Source organism: Salmo salar, chromosome ssa05, assembly GCF_905237065.1.
Source record: "Salmo salar chromosome ssa05, Ssal_v3.1, whole genome shotgun sequence".
NCBI lineage: Eukaryota > Metazoa > Chordata > Actinopteri > Salmoniformes > Salmonidae > Salmo > Salmo salar.
Window position 1 is genome coordinate 47,190,464 of NC_059446.1, and position 13,302 is coordinate 47,203,765.

At 43.7% G+C, this 13,302-nt stretch overlaps 1 protein-coding gene across 7 annotated transcripts in view; it reads left to right on the forward strand.

The window, feature by feature from the left end:
* LOC106604982 (receptor-type tyrosine-protein phosphatase U) overlaps positions 1-13,302 on the forward strand; it is a 297,005-nt gene that overhangs the window by 42,195 nt on the left and 241,508 nt on the right. The gene's annotated exons all lie outside the window — the stretch shown is intronic.

Below are 13,302 nucleotides of genomic sequence, written 5' to 3' on the forward strand. Positions count from 1 at the left end.
CAGACAGGCCACTTCCTGTAAAGGAATCTCTCAGGTTTTGACCTGCCATTTGAGTTCTGTTATACTCACAGACACCATTCAAACAGTTTTAGAAACTTTAGGGTGTTTTCTATCCATATATAATAAGTATATGCATATTCTAGTTACTGGGTAGGATTAGTAACCAGATTAAATCGGGTACGTTTTTTATCCAGCCGTGAAAATACTGCCCCCTAGCCATAAGAGGTTAACAAATCTTAGTTCAGTCACCAGTTTAAGTTGAGAGTGGGGGTATCCATGGCATTTTCCAATTATGTTCCTATTTTACAAGTAAAAAAAATTGAGAACCTTTCATAATGTTGCCAAACAAAGACTCAACAAACTTACCTGAGACTCCCTGTCTCTGCCAGTCTGTCCCTGCATATCTGTCCCCAACTCTGCTGTCTGTGTGCCATCTTTTGCCTGCTCTGCCTAATGACATCATTGTGAAACATTTCCATTAGAATTTCATTTCTTTCTTATGAACATTTTATCAACTAGTCTTTGAGATATTAGGCTACTAGGGTTCTTACTTTGCGTTTTGGTGTACTGAGAAATACTCTGATGTCCGTCTTTTTTCTGCCATTTTTCTGCCATTTTTCTACCTGGTTGGCTACACACACACAGTATGTAGGTTATTTACAGTAGGAGATGGGCTTCTATCATCTTATCTTCTATCATTCTATATGGGCTTCGATCTAAAAGGTGGCTAGCAAATGTGAAACGGATTGCAGTGACAAGAGTTGACAGCTGTATGAGTTCACCATTTACACAACATATGCTGCAACCTTTTGTAATTTTAATCGTTTGTTTCATATTGGCTGGCTTCTAACAATAGCTGGATTTGCAAAGCTAGCAAGCACCAATTCAGTGGTGTTTGCTATAATCTTTGCTACCCGGGTTAAATAAAGATGAAATCAAAATATATAAATAAAAGTTCCCTTGCGACAATTTAGCTTTTGCAACGAGACCATTAAATATATTGTACCCTGGTGTGGCCGGGGTAGGCCGTCATTACATTGAATTTGTTCTTAACTTCTTACATCTAGACGTTCCGCTAGCGGAACACTGCTCCAATATCCAAAGGGCGTGGTGCGAAATACAAACTCCTCGAAAATCCGAAAACTTCCATTTTTCAAACACATGACTATTTTACACAATTTTAAAGACAAGACTCTCCTTTATCTAACCACACTGTCCGATTTCAAAAAGGCTTTACAACGAAAGCAAAACATTAGATTATGTCAGCAGAGTACCCAGCCAGAAATAATCAGACACCCATTTTTCAAGCTAGCATATAATGTCACAAAAACCAAAACCACAGCTAAATGCAGCACTAACCTTTGATGATCTTCATCAGATGACACATTAGACGTGCTTTTTTTTCTATCAACCCATAAGGGCCTGCTGCTGCACCGCTCTTCCCTCCTCCTCTTCTCCCTCTCCCTCGTTTTCTACTGAATCTCTCTCTGTTCTGTTCTGCCAGCAACCTGCTCTTTCTAAATATGTGTGGAGCACCAAGTCTATTGGGGTTTGCTTAGTAAGGGGATGCCACAGGCTGAAGGTGTGAAGTACCTGTAGTTGTGATGTGAATGGGGTTAAGACACAAGTGAGGAATGGAATCGGAGCTGGTATGAGCTTGTAGGTTTAAAGACATTCCAATTGGAATTGGGGTATTGGACATGCTCAAGTTTATACTACTTGTGGCAGACCAGGGGGTTTGGTCAAAACGTTTACACAGATCAGACACGGACTGAGTAGGATTATCTCAGTTTCAAAGGTGTTTATTTGAATAACAAACCAAAAGAAAAGGTCTCCTCCATGAGACCTACTCTGGGATACCGTCTTTTGGGCTCAGGGTCTTGCTGTATCCTGTGGGGAACAAAAACTGAGCTCCCTCCTTTTATCTCCTGAACTGTCCCCAACTATACGGGAGTAACCTTTCTTCCCCCAGTCCCTTCTCCCGTGTGCTGCCCTTCTGGCAGCTTTATGGGACTCGTCCAGCTGGTGAGCAATCAGCCCTTGATTACTCACCAACCACAATCAGCCCCAATTAGTACTGGCCGGAGAGACCGTCGAGACCTGGCATGTCCCGCAGAGGGAGCCATCGCCTCGTGATGTGGACTCCGTCTGTCACCAGGCCTCAACGAGTCTTCCCCTTGTGGCTGACCTGCTGTACACCACATACTGTATTCATCAATAATGATTTTGTACACACAGTCGTTTAGGTAGGAATTTAAGACTACTACCTAGTCACACTTCAGCGTCAGTCCAAGTCTGTGTGGTATGATGCCAGTACTACCACAGAGGACTGTGAGCCATACCACCAGTCCTAGTCACACACACCCATCCACCTGTCACAACAGGCCTGTCTGGTGCCCAGTCAAACCCGTCTGGGACTGGGGGACGTGACTGACTCTGACAGGGGGACCCATCACTGTGAGGGCACGCTGTGGCCCCGAACCTGACATTTGATTGACAGGCTGGAAACGCTTGAAGACGGTGTGAGCGCTGTAAAAAGGCAGTAAAAGACAATGCCACACCAGAGGGGTGTATGTGACCACCATGCTTTATTTATGGATCTCTCAACCTCGGTGGAGTTTTGCTTTAAGCCTTCTTTACTGCTGAAGATCCATCCCTGCCAATGGGACTTGGTTGTGATTCATCACGTCTTCTCTTTCATGCTGAGAGGAATGGCCCGACCGACCATTCACTCTACATTTACAAAGAAAAAGGGAAAAGTCTCATGATTCGTATTGTTGCCCAGGTGAGCAAGTAAACGGTGCATCTTGCTCTCGAAAGGAACAACATCACCTGTATTATTGGTTGTGAAAAAATGACCTCACCTCATGGTCCCATTCTCATTTTAATCCTTTTCCCTTGGACTTGTATTCATGTTTATAGGCAATGCCATCCCTAGAATAACCTGGATAACTGAAGTACATTCTCCCCCTCACGATCTACCTGTATCTTCCTAGCTAATTAGCCTTTAGAGATGACTCATCTCTTGTTTACCCAATTAGGAGACTGGTTTTAGACTATTACCTTTCCAGACTCCTATTTGGCTGTCTCAGATGACTGACGTGGACTCTACTTTGTGGGGAGCGGTGGGGAGTGGTGACTCTGGGAGCAGGTGGGCGGGTTTGTTTACCCCTCTATCACAGGCAGGGTTTATGTAATTGCAGGGGCCTGATCCCCCTGTTAAGTCCCCTGCTCGGTGCTTCTCTGCACAGCTGGGCCCAGACACAGCGCTAATTACCAACCATAATGGGTAGGAAGAGAAAGAGTTACACAAACCAACCTTGAGTAGAGCGTGTGAAATGGGTGTACAGTCATGGCCAAAAGTTGAGAATGACACAAATATTAATTTACACAGTTTTCTGCTTCAGTGTCTTTAGATATTTTTCTCAGATGTTACTATGGAATACTGAAGTATAATTACAAGCATTTCATAAGTGTCAAAGGCTTTTATTGACAATTACATGAAGTTGAGCAAGAGTCAATATTTGCAGTGTTGACCCTTCTTTTTCAAGACCTCTGCAATCCGCCCTGGCATGCTGTCAATTAACTTCTGGGCCACATCCTGACTGATGGCAGCCCATTCTTGCATAATCAATGCTTGGAGTTTGTCAGAATTTATGGGTTTTTGTTTGTCCACCTGCCTCTTGAGGATTAACCACAAGTTCTCACTGGGATTAAGGTCTGGGGAGTTTCCTGGCCATGGACCCAAAATATCGATGTTTTGTTCCCCGAGCCACTTAGTTATCACTTTTGCCTTATGGCAAGGTGCTCCGTCATGCTGGAAAAGGCATTGTTCATCACCAAACGGTTCCTGGATGGTTGGGAGAAGTTGCTCTCGGTGGATGTGTTGGTACCATTCTTTATTCATGGCTGTGTTCTTAGACAAAATTGTGATTGAGCCCACTCCCTTGGCTGAGAAGCAACACCACACATGAATGGGCTCAGGATGCTTTACTGTTGGCATGACACAGGACTGATGGTAGTGCTCACCCTGTCTTCTCCGGACAAGCTTTTTTCCGGATGCCCCAAACAATAGGAAAGAGATTCATCAGAGAACATGACTTTACCCCAGTCCTCAGCAGTCCAATCCCTGTACCTTTTGCAGAATATCAGTCTGTCACTGATGTTTTTCCTGAAGAGAAGTGGCTTCTTTGCTGCCCTTCTTGATACCAGGCCATCCTCCAAAAGTCTTCACCTCACTGTGGAATCACACTAAAAATTAAAGTGGAAAACCACACTACAGGCTGATCCAACTTTGATGTAATGTCCTTAAAACAAGTCAAAATGAGGCTCAGTAGTGTGTGTGGCCTCCACGTGCCTGTATGACCTCCCTACAACGCCTGGGCATGCTCCTGATGAGGTGGCGGATGGTCTCCTGAGGGATCTCCTCCCAGACCTGGACTAAAGCATCTGCCAACTCCTGGACAGTCTGTGGTGCAACGTGGCGTTGGTGGATGGAGCGAGACATGATGTCCCAGATGTGCTCAATTGGATTCAGGTCTGGGGAACGGGCGGGCCAGTCCATAGCATCAATGCCTTCCTCTTGCAGGAACTGCTGACACACTCCAGCCACATGAGGTCTAGCATTGTCTTGCATTAGGAGGAACCCAGGGCCAACCGCACCAGCATATGGTCTCACAAGGTGTCTGAGGATCTCATCTCGGTACCTAATGGCAGTCAGGCTACCTCTGGCGAGCACATGGAGGGCTGTGCGGCCCCCCAAAGAAATGCCACCGACAAACCGGTCATGCTGGAGGATGTTGCAGGCAGCAGAACGTTCTCCACGGCGTCTCCAGACTCTGTCACGTCTGTCACGTGCTCAGTGTGAACCTGCTTTCATCTGTGAAGAGCACAGGGCGCCAGTGGCGAATTTGCCAATCTTGGTGTTCTCTGGCAAATGCCAAACGTCCTGCACGGTGTTGGGCTGTAAGCACAACCCCCACCTGTGGACGTCGGGCCCTCATACCACCCTCATGGAGTCTGTTTCTGACCTTTTGAGCAGACACATGCACATTTGTGGCCTGCTGGAGGTCATTTTGCAGGGCTCTGGCAGTGCTCCTCCTTGCACAAAGGCGGAGGTAGCGGTCCTGCTGCTGGGTTGTTGCCCTCCTACGGCCTCCTCCACATCTCCTGATGTACTGGCCTGTCTCCTGGTAGCGCCTCCATGCTCTGGACACTACGCTGACAGACACAGCAAACCTTCTTGCCACAGCTCGCATTGATGTGCCATCCTGGATGAGCTGCACTACCTGAGCCACTTGTGTGGGTTGTAAACTCCGTCTCATGCTACCTCTAAAGTGAAAGCACCGCCAGCATTCAAAAGTGACCAAAACATCAGCCAGGGAACATAGGAACTGAGAAGTGGTCTGTGGTTACCACCTGCAGAACCACTCCTTTATTGGGGGTGTCTTGCTAATTGCCTATAATTTCCACCTGTTGTCTATTCCATTTGCACAACAGCATGTGAAATTTATTGTCAATCAGTGTTGCTTCCTAAGTGGACAGTTTGATTTCACAGAAGTGTGATTGACTTGGAGTTACATTGTGTTGTTTAAGTGTTCCCTTTATTTTTTTGAGCAGTGTGTATATATATATATATATATATATATATAAATTAGCCGATTTAATCGGCATCAGCTTTTTTTGGTCCTCTACTCATCATAATCTACTGACCTCTACTGTATACACATGGCTCATTTTTCCAGAGCACCTCCTGATGAATAATGCAATGCAGGAAAATAATTTTCTGATCTGGGTTCAGCTCAGCTACTTGATCTTGTATCCTTTTTGAAAAGGCCAATGTATTTTCCTGTCAAGTTTGGGCACCTACTAGTGGTCAAACTGAATAACTTCTCAAAACTCAGTCCCAGCTTTGCCACACACTCATTAACCTGTTAGGGCTAGGGGGCAGTATTGACACGGCCGGATAAAAAACGTACCCGATTTAATCTGGTTACTACTCCTGCCCAGTAACTAGAATATGCATATAATTATTGGCTTTGGATAGAAAACACCCTAAAGTTTCTAAAACTGTTTGAATGGTGTCTGTGAGTATAACAGAACTCATATGGCAGGCCAAAACCTGAGAAGATTCCATGCAGGAAGTGGCCTGTCTGACAAGTTGTGTTTCATCTTGGCTCTTTTTATTGAAGACTGAGGATCTTTGCTATAACGTGACACTTCCTACGGCTCCCATAGGCTCTCAGAGCCCGGGAAAAAGCTGAACGATATCGAGGCAGCCACTGGCTGAAACACACTATCGCGTTTGGCAAGTGGCCGATCAGAGTACTATGGGCTTAGGCGCGTGCCCGAGTCGACCCCATGCTTTATTTTCTTTCGTCTGTTTACCTAAACGCAGATTCCTGGTCGGAATATTATCGCTTTTTTATGAGAAAAATGGCATAAATTGATTTTAAACAGCGGTTGACATGCTTCGGAGTACGGTAATGGAATATTTAGATTTTTTTTGTCACGAATTGCGCCATGCTCGTCACCCTTATTTACCCTTTCGGATAGTGTCTTGAACGCACAAACAAAACGCCGCTATTTGGATATAACAATGGATTATTTGGGACCAAACCAACATTTGTTATTGAAGTAGAAGTCCTGGGAGTGCATTCTGACGAAGACAGCAAAGGTAATAACATTTTTCTTATAGTAAATCTGACTTTGGTGAGTCCTAAACTTGCTGGGTGTCTAAATAGCTAGCCCTGTGATGCCGGGCTATCTACTGAGAATATTGCAAAATGTCCTTTCACCGAAAAGCTATTTTAAAATCGGACATATCGAGTGCATAGAGGAGTTCTGTATCTATAATTCTTTAAATAATTGTTAGGCTTTTTGTGAATGTTTATCGTGAGTAATTTAGTAAATTCACCGGCAGTGTTCGGTGGGAATGCTAGTCACATGCTAGTCACATACTAATGTAAAAAGCTGGTTTTTGATATAAATATGAACTTGATTGAACAATACATGCATGTATTGTATAACATAATGTCCTAGGGTTGTCATCTGATGAAGATCATCAAAGGTTAGTGCTGCATTTAGCTGTGGTTTGGGTTTATGTGACATTATATGCTAGCTTGAAAAATGGGTGTCTGATTATTTCTGGCTGGGTACTCTCCTGACATAATCTAATGTTTTGCTTTCGTTGTAAAGCCTTTTTGAAATCGGACAGTGTGGTTAGATTAACGAGAGTCTTGTCTTTAAAATGGTGTAAAATAGTCATATGTTTGAGAAATTGAAGTAATAGCATTTCTAAGGTATTTGAATAACGCGCCACGGGATTCAACTGGCTGTTACGTAGGTGGGACGAAATCGTCCCACTGGCCCTAGAGAAGTTAATGCTTTCGCCGTAAAGCCTTTTTGAAATCGGACATCAGTGCTCTAACTCCCCCTTGTACTGGTCTGGAGCAATGAAGTGGTGCAGGGTACCATTCTAAACCACAAATGACCTCTAAGTACCACAGCATAATAGCTAAACTTTTACTGGTGCAGCTACGGAAAATACAGATGATCTCTCTCGGTAGATAGTGTGGTCTACAGCTTATCATGAGATACTCTACCTCAAGCGAGCGAAACCTCGAGACTTCCGTAGATATCGTGCACCAGCTGTTGTTTACATGAATGCATAGGCCCCCGCCCCGTGTCTTACAAGAGGCTGCTGTTCTGTCCTGCCGATGGAGTGTATAACCCGCCAGCTGTATGTTCTTAATATCGTTGTTCAGCAACGACTCGGTGAATCATAAGATATTACAGTTTTTAATGTCCCGTTGGTAGGATAAACGTGCTTTCAGTTCATCCCATTTATTTTCCAGCGATTGAACGTTAGCTAGCAGGACGGAAGGCAAGGGCAGATTAGCAACTCATCCCCTGATCCTCACAAGGCACCATGATCTCTTTCTGTGAAATCTGCATTTCTTTCTCCAGCGAGTAATGGAGATCTGGGCCTGGTCGGGTGTCTGTATTATATCCCTCCCGTCCGACTCATTGATGAAGAACTCTTCGTCCAGTTTGAAGTGAGCAATCGCAGTTCTGATGTCCAGAGGTTACGAACAACGCGAACAAAATACCATGGTTGGTTAAGAGCCGATAAGAAGGCAGCCCTCCCCTCCGGCTCCATTTTTCCAATCTCTACTGGGTGGAGCTCAATGAATACAGATTATGATTTTTCTGTGTATTTCTGTTCAAGGTACTTTCGACCTAAACTACACAGCCTTCCTAAACTAAATCTATTAGTTTTAAGTAGCGTCACTATAAAAAGGTCAGACTGGAACAAACGACTACGTTGATTTTGCAGTACAAAATCGAAAACGGTTGCAGCTAGAGTGAAAACTTTCACAAGGTTATTTATTTGCATTTGATAGTACTTACATTTCAGTTATATTTGTGGGAGCAGTTTGAATAGTCAAACTTTAAATGATAGGCCTATATGCTTGTATTATTGATGCACGATATATCGGTAAACATATCGGAATCGGCCAATTTTAGCTAAAAATGCCAACATCGGTATCGGGCCGATGTCTAGTTTAACGCCCCGATGTGCAAAACCGATGATAAAGCTGACGTGCATTCCTTATAACTTAATGACGCCACGTAAACTTTTGCGCTTACATGCAACACAGCATTCCTGAACTAGCCCACAATGTTTGCTGTGTGAATCGAGCAGTCATTTGAAAGAATAACACGTTTTCAGCAAGACAACTCAAAGGTGAAATCCATTAAAGCCAAGATAATGGAATTCATTGCCCTTGACAATCAACCATTCTCTGTCGCGGGTGATGTTGGCTTTCGCCGGCTGGTCGAGCACCGGTACAAAGTGCGCTGTTTTTTTAGATGTTGCCCTACTGGAGTCGCCTATTGAAATTGAACTTCAGTTTATGAAAATAAATAGATAGTCAGCAACTAACCCTGTTGCCCAAAGCTAACGTTATAAGCAGCCAGCTAGCTTCATCTGGCTAGTGAAAACCCGGTGTGCCGGGTTATAATAAGCATTTTCCTACGGCTGGCCATGCTTTCAACCTGGCTAACTCTACCTTGGCCAACTGCCCGGCACCCCCCACAGCAACTTGCCCAAGCCTCCCCCATTTCTCCTTCACCCAAATCCAGATAGCTGATGTTCTGAAAGAGCTGCAAAATCTGGACCCCTACAAATCAGCCGGGCTAGACAATCTGGACCCTCTCTTTCTAAAATTATCTGCTGAAATTGTTGCAACCCCTATTACTAGCCTGTTCAACCTCTCTTTTGTATCATCTGAGATTCCCAAAGATTGGAAAGCTGCCATGATCATCCCCCTCTTCAAAGGGGGAGACACTCGACCCAAACTGCTACTGTCACGATCGTCGTTGTAATGAGTAGACCAAGGCGCAGCGTGCGTAGAGTTCCACATGTTTTAATAAATGAAACTCACCAAAACAAATACAGAAGCAATGGTGTGCTCACAGGCACAACACAAAAACAAGATCCCACAACTCAAGGAGGGAAAAAGGGCTGCCTAAGTATGGTTCCCAATCAGAGACAACGATGGACAGCTGCCTCTGATTGGAAACCACACTCAGCCAAAACAAAGAAATAGAAAAACTAGATTGCCCACCCCACATCACACCCGACCTAACCAAAATAGAGGAAAATAAACATCTCTAAGGTCAGGGCGTGACAGCTACAGACCTATATCTATCCTACCCTGCCTTTCTAAGGTCTTCGAAAGCCAAGTTAACAAACAGATCACCGAACATTTTGAATCCCACCGTACCTTCTCCGCTTTGCAATCTGGTTTCAGAGTTGGTCATGGGTGCACCTCAGCCATGCTCAAGGTCCTAAACGATAGCATAACCTCCATCGATAAGAGACATTACTGTGCAGCCGTATTCATCGACCTGTCCAAGGCTTTCGACTCTGTCAATCACCACATTCTTATCGGCAGACTCAACAGCCTTGGTTTCTCAAATTACTGCCTCGCCTGGTTCACCAACTACTGTGTCAAATCGGAGGGCCTGTTGTCTGGACCTCTGGCAGTCTCTATGGGGTGCAACAGGGTTCAATTCTCGGGCCGACTCTCTTCTGTGTATACATCAATGATGTCGCTCTTGCTGCTGGTGATTCTCTGATCCACCTGTACGCAGACGACACCATTCTGTATTCTTCTGGCCCTTCTTTGGACACTGTGTTAACTAACCTCCAGACGAGCTTCAATGCCATACAACTTTCCTGCCATTGCCTCCAACTGCTCTTAAATGCAAGTAAATCTAAATGCATGCTCTTCAACCGATCGCTGCCTGCACCTGCACGCCTGTCCAGCATCACTACTCTGGATGGTTCTGACTTAGAATATGTGGACAACTACAAATACCTAGGTGTCTGGTTAGACTGAAAACTCTCCTTCCAGACTCACATTAAGCATCTCCAATCCAAAATTAAATCTAGAATCGGCTTCCTGTATCGCAACAAAGCCTCCTTCACTCATGCTGCCAAACATACCTTCATAAAACTGACCATCCTACCGATCCTTGACTTCGGCGATGTCATTTACAAAATAGCCTTCAACACTCTACTCAACAAATTGTATGCAGTCTATCACAGTGCCATCTGTTTTGTCACCAAAGCCCCATATACTACCCACCATTGCGACCTGTACGCTCTCGTTGGCTGGCCCTCGCTTCATACTCGTCGCCAAACCCACTGGCTCCAGGTCATCTACAAGTCTGCTAGGTAAAGCCCCGCCTTATCTCAGCTCACTGGTCACCATAGCAGCACCCACCCGCAGCACGTGCTCCAGCAGTTATATCTCACTAGACACCCCCAAAGCCAATTCCTCCTTTGGCCACCTTTCCTTCCAGTTCTCTGCTGCCAATGACTGGAACGAACTGCAAAAATCACTGAAGCTGGAGACTCATAGCTCCCTCACTAGCTTTAAGCACCAGCTGTCAGAGCAGCTCACAGATCACCACCTGTACATATCCCATCTGTACTCATCCCAATACTGTATTTATTTGTTTTTCTTGCTCCTTTGCACCCCAGTATCTCTACTTGCACATTCATCTTCTGCACTTCAATCACTTCAGTGTTTAATTGGTATATTGTAATTACTTCACCACCATGGCCTATTTATTGCCTTACCTCCCTTATCTTACCTCATTTGCACATACTGTATATAGACTTTTTCTACTGTATTTTTGACTGTATGTTTATTTATTCCATGTGTAACTCTGTGTTGTATGTGTCGCACTACTTTGCTTTATTCTTGGCCAGGTCACAGTTGTAAATGAGAACTTTGTTCTCAGCTGCCTACCTGGTTAAATAAAGCTGAAATAAAAAAATATAAAAAGAAATATGTTGTGAAGCTAGCCACAATAAGGATTAGGCACAATAGTGGAATTTGCGGTTTGCCTTTGAAATAAAAGTATGTAATTGACCGTAATTCAAATAGAAGATTTATGCCATACTTTTATTTTGAAGGCAAACCGCAAATTCCACTATTGTGCCTAATCCTTATTGTGGCTAGTTTCACATAGATGGGTCCGACCACCATTTAATCAAATAAGAACTGTCTTATAAATTAGGGTTATTTTAGATGACACCTAGCTCTATTGTTAGCTAGCTAGCTATAGCTACTGAATCAGATGTTTTATTTGACACGTCAGTGCATATTTCTTGACACGCAAAGACCCAAACAGCGTTCCATAGAAATCCTGGTTGAGAATGAAACGACTGAACAAATGAACAATAAAACAGCACAGCAAGGAAGTGAAGAAATAGATTTTGATTATGTTTTAATGGTAATGGTAATGGGGACATCCCTAAATGCCAACAAAATAACTTTTTTGTGTGTGTGTGTGTGTGTGTGTGTGTGTGTGTGTGTGTGTGTAACCTTTATTTAGCTAGGCAAGTCAGTTAAGAACAAATTCTTATTTACAATGACAACCCGGATGACGCTGGGCCAATTGTGCGCCGCACTATGGGACTCCCAATCACGGCCGGATGTGATACAGCCTGGATTCGAAGCAGGGAAAATATCGGATATCGATATCGACCAAAAATGTCATATCGGTGCATCACTAGCTTGTATGCTTGATTTGTTTTGAGGTTATTACTGAATGTAGAAACACATCAGAAGAGCTCATGGGGGATGCTTGAGCTTTTTACCCAGCAGTGCATTTGGGGACATATCAGATCAGTACCAATACTTCCTATAGTTTTCTGTGTGTCTCAGGTGGAGTGCCTGCTTTTAGGTCAGTTGGGATCACTGCACACTGCTGAGTTATATTATTCACCAACAGGAAATTGTGTCCTCAATGTTTTATGTATTTTAATAAATCCAGTCCATCCACAAGCAATTCAAAAAGTTTCCCTTTTACAAGGTAAACACTGATGTAGTGTGTCTTACTGTATTTCACCTCAGCTTTTAGGAAAATAATACTCCAACTGTCAAATCAGCTTTATCTATGAATGAATCTGTATACGTGACACCAACTTCTTGTGACTCTAAGGCTGTCCTAATAAGCTGTCTATTCCATGGTTGCAATGACACCGAGTGGCAGTCTTGGTAGTTTACTCCTGCAAATGTATCCTTAAATATTAGTTTTGAGTGGGGTTTTTTTGTGCATTGTTTTTATCAACTTGTAGTTTTTTGATAGCTAATCAAGTATTGAACACAGATATCTAGTTATTTTTATCAACAAGGTTAAGTTAGTTAACATTTTTGACAACTTCTCTAATCAACTAGCTAATTGTTTGGATAAAAAAAATCTTCATAGAGCCTCAACTCCTGGAGAAGTTTTGAAAGGATTAATAAAATCAAATGAAAGTGTATTTATCACGTGCGCCGAATACAACAGGTTCACCTTACAGTGAAATGCTTACTGACAGGCCTTAACCAACAGTGCAATTTTTAAGTAAAAAAATAGGTATTAGGTGAACAATAGATAAGTAAGGAAATAAAAAACAACAGTAAAAAGACAGTGAATAATAACAGTAGCGAGGCTATATACAGGCACTGGTTAGTCGGGCTAATTGAGGTAGTATGTACATGTAGGTATGGTTAAAGTGACTATGCATATATGATAAACGGAGACTAGCAGCAGTGTAAAGGGGGGAGGGGGGGGCACAATGCAAATAGTCCGGGTAGCCATTTACCTGTTCAGGAGTCTTATGGCTTGGGGGTAAAAGCTGTTGAGAAGCCTTTTGATCCTAGACTTGGCGCTCCGCCAAATCTTTTCAGTTTCCTGAGGGGGAATAGGCTTTATTGTGCTCTCTTTACGACTGTC